Source organism: Dipodomys merriami, unplaced genomic scaffold (assembly GCF_024711535.1).
Source record: "Dipodomys merriami isolate MVZ:Mamm:240054 unplaced genomic scaffold, mDipMer1.0.p SCAF_12, whole genome shotgun sequence".
NCBI lineage: Eukaryota > Metazoa > Chordata > Mammalia > Rodentia > Heteromyidae > Dipodomys > Dipodomys merriami.
Genome location: NW_027202493.1, coordinates 20,187,785 through 20,191,976, shown reverse-complemented (window position 1 = coordinate 20,191,976; position 4,192 = coordinate 20,187,785). Strand labels below are relative to the sequence as shown.

Genomic DNA, 4,192 nt, shown 5'->3' with positions numbered 1-4,192 from the left:
ACATTGTGGGTTTTATCTATTAATCACATTTTATCCTTTCATATTACTAAGTCAGCCTCTTTGTCTCTCTGTCTCTTTTTCTCTGTCTGTCTGTCTGTCACTCTCCCTCTCTCTGTATTTAATAGCAGGATTTAAACTCAAGGCCTTGCACTTGATAGGTAAACAAATTGTTAAATCCTGATGGTTGCATTATTTCTATTGATATAGATGTTACCTTAAATGCTTAGTCTTGATTTCCTCTGACCTTTACCATGTCAATAATATCTAATACTAAAATTACTGGTGAAATGATTTACTGCTAGTAGGTAAAATGTAGGAATTAGCAACAATTTCATTGATGACAGTTGTCAGAAAACTAGTGGTATTATTTCTGCTAACTGATTTCCTCTACACTGAAATTATTTCAATGTACTATATTGTAGTGATAATGGTAAGCTATTGGGGAAGAGGGATATTGCTGAGAGACAAGACAGAACTGTTGATCAAGAAAGCATGAAAAACTCAAATTCTCTGCTGGCTAGACTAGTTGTTCTGAAGGACAAATGGCTGCAGATTGTATACCCTGAAAACCCAAAGTACTTTTTCCCCCCCAAAAAAACTAGTATTTCCTAGAAAGAGAGATGATAGGAGGTAGGGGGAAATCAATATTTATAAGTGAAGCCTTATATGCCAGGAACATACCCTGTGTCAGTAAGGCTTGTCTTCCTTCTGAACCACCTTAAGCTTGGAGAGGTAGAGAATGATAAGAGCATAGTGAATTAAGATTCTGTCTGTTTAAGATGATGACATCATTTCTTTTTTTTTTAGAAACAAATTTATTTATAGAAACTTGCAAAATGTTTTGATCACAATTTTCTTGGTAATAATTAGCAGAAACAAGAGGGGTATTAACATATACTGTCAGTGGTATTTAATACAGAATGAAAGATTGCTTATCCACTAGTTTTCCATATTCTAATTTTTAACAAACATAAAAAAGAAACAATATATATGAAACATTTGCTCAATATTTTTAAATTATCTTTCTAATTGGATGGATATTTCAATTTTAAGACTATCTCCTGATATGGTTGGTTGAGTGCTTGCCTACCTTTAACAAGGTCCTAAGTTTGCTCCCTAGCACCATAAGAAAAAAAAATCTCCAAATTAAATGACCTTTCATTTTTTTGGGGGGGGCAATAATATTTTGGGGCTTGACTCGGGACCTCAAGCTTTTTCAATTAAATTGGTGCCCCACTACTTGAGCCATGTCTTGAGTTCTGACTTTTTGCTAATTAATTGGAGATAAAAGATTTCAATAATTTCATCTACCCAAGCTGGCTTCAATCTGGAATCCTCAGATCTCAGCCTGGAGGAATGAGCCAATAGTCTCCAATACAACAATTCTGGAAAAATATTAGCAACTTCACAAATTTACAATTTCTCAAAGAACATTAAGTACACACTTGATAAACAATCTAGAGTATTTTTCACTTGCAGTTGAAAACATAAAAGTACTGAATGAGTAAAAAAAATCACTTTATAAATGAATAGTTGGCAGTTTGAGTTATTTAAGTTTTAAAGTAGATCAACCACCTGGCTCGGTGGTAGCACACACCACAACCAGCATTGGAGAGATGGATGCTGAAGGATATGGACATGGACACTAGCCTGGGCTACACAGTAAGAACTTGTTTATAAAACAGCAAGAGGAGGGGCTAGGAAGATGGCTCAGTGGTAGAGTGCTTGCCTTGCATGCATGAGGCCCTGAGTTTGATTCCTTAGTACCACATAACCAGATATAGAAAAAAAAAATAAAACAGCAAGAGGAATATGAACTACTAACTATGAGCTATTATTGACGTATTCAAACAGTACTATGTTTCCTTTATCCTTGGATAACAAGATTCCTTACAGTATGAAAAGAGACCATCCTTTTGCTGATGAAAGGCTTCTAATCTTACTCGGTTTGGATCTTCAGGATGTCTCAAGGCAATTCCATTGCACAGCAGCAGCTTTTTTCTTTTAGTTTTTCCACCAGGCAGAGGAAAATAGTATTCAAGAAATTCACCCAGGGCAATCAAGAGTTTCTCCTTAAATTCTTCTATAGTGAGTATTTTAGCTTTCATCTCATTAGTCATTTCAAGTCTTGATTTAGAATGCGCCTCAATCTGACTTTCCAGTTCACTTTGGATTGTAGTAAGTGTGTCCATTATTTGTTGCTGTTCATCCAACCACTGCTGCTTCTTGCAAAGTCTTCCTTTAACTTTTTATTCTTTGACTGAATAATCGGTAGTATAATTTCAAGATCATGTTTCAATTTTTGTAACTCTTTCTTCCCTAATGTAGTTAGAACATCATCAGTCAGAGGAATTACTTTAGGTGTTTCATTCTGCCATTGCTTGAATTCAGCAGTCAAGCATTTCACTTGCATCATCAGTAATGATAGCTGTGCATTTGAATTAATGAGTGTCTCAGTTTCAATAAGCGACCATTTATTCTGACAATTTTCCATATCCTTCCAGAGTTCTTCACATTCTTTAATAAGTTCTTCTTCAGAATCTATAACAAATTCTGTACCTGTAGTACTATCTGGATCTAGATCTTGTTCAACCACAGACATATCCCTGGTGATTTTTCTTAGCCTTAAAGGAAAAACCGCACACTCCTGCTAGCAAAACGTTCTGTGATGACATCATTTCTGAGCTTTATCAGGAACCATTCTCATCCATTCTAACTTCCCTTGCTGTGTATTTAAGTCTTATAACCACGCAGGTGTTTGCAAATCTGGGCCTAAATGCTGTCCCTCAGCTCTTTAGTTCAAGCTAGTGCTCTACGCTTGAGCCATTGCACCACTTCCGGTTTCCTGAGTGGTTTATTGGAGATAAGAGTCTCAGGGTCTTTCCAGCCCAGGCTGGCTTTGAACCTCAACCCTCAGATCTCAAGCCTCCTGAATAGCTAGGATTACAGGCATGAGCCACTGGCACCTGGCTCACTGGATACTTTCCAAATTCTTCCTTAGGTATAAGGAGATGTAGGATGTACCCTGGTAAGCATAATTTTTGAAAAGATCTTTACGAATTTTCCCTCATAGTATACCCAAGCAGAGGGTCCAACCATGGTATGCTGGGCTCCAGGCCCATAGAACTGTGAGTGGGTATTGTTTTAGGATGCTAAGTTTATGACATAAAGCCATAGAGAACACCACTAATACAGATACTTATCTCAGATACTTATGTTCAGGGCCTGAGGGGAGAAAGAAAGAGGATTGCAGATGGATTTTGCAAGCAATTCCTTCAAGAAATCTTATACTCGATGCCAAAAACAGATCAAGAATTCCGTTCTAACCAAAAATTATTAGATCAGAAGAATAAAAAACACTCTAGAATAGCTTTGACAGAACATTAAACCTAAAAATACCATATACTCAGCTGAGATTTCATTTTTCATAACTAAAGAATAAAACCTTGCCTTTTTCTACAAGGAGGCACCTGCTTTCTGAGCTGCAAGTGATATCACAGTTTTTGTTCTTCCTCCTCTCCCCTCCCCCCTTTGTCACCTTTCTCAGTTTTCTTCTGACATAGGTTCTTGCTATGTAGCCCACACCAGCCACAAACTCAATAGCCTTGTCTCAACCTTTCAAGTTCATGCAGCATCAACATGCCCAGTGACCAAAATACCATTAGGAGATGCAAGATGTATTTATTTTACAAGGATTCATTGTATTAGTGTTGATAGCTTTTCACATAAGATGGTGAAATGAGTATGTTCACATATTTGCTTAAATTAGCAAAAAGTGCTATGGGTTTCAATAGCACCTGCCTCCTGGCAAGACTCTGTATAAATATATATAAGCATCTCTGTAGAGAAGTTTCCTATAGAAGTCAACAGATCTGTACAAGCTGACTTTTGATTTTGCTCACCTTCTCATAATAATAATTGTTCACTGTGTAATTTCATTGGATTAGGCAGTGTTTTCCAGACAGAACCAGTAGGATATATATGTAGCTAGGTGACAGGAGGTTTACTGGGAAGTTGGATCATGCAATTCTAGAAGGTGCCAAGTTCTATGACTAACTCTCTGCAGTTTAGAGAGGTCCTGAAGATGCTGACAGTGTTGTTCAGTGAGAATCTAAACATCTCAGGCTGGCCAGGTGCTGGTGGCTCATGCCTGTAATCCTAGCTTCTCAGCAGGCTGAGATTCGAGGATTGA

At 37.3% G+C, this 4,192-nt stretch overlaps 1 pseudogene; it reads right to left on the bottom strand.

Annotated features, from left to right (window-relative positions):
• Positions 1–1,856: 1,856 nt before the first annotated feature.
• LOC138823116 (centromere protein K pseudogene) lies at positions 1,857–2,602 on the bottom strand (annotated as a pseudogene).
• Positions 2,603–4,192: the final 1,590 nt, after the last annotated feature.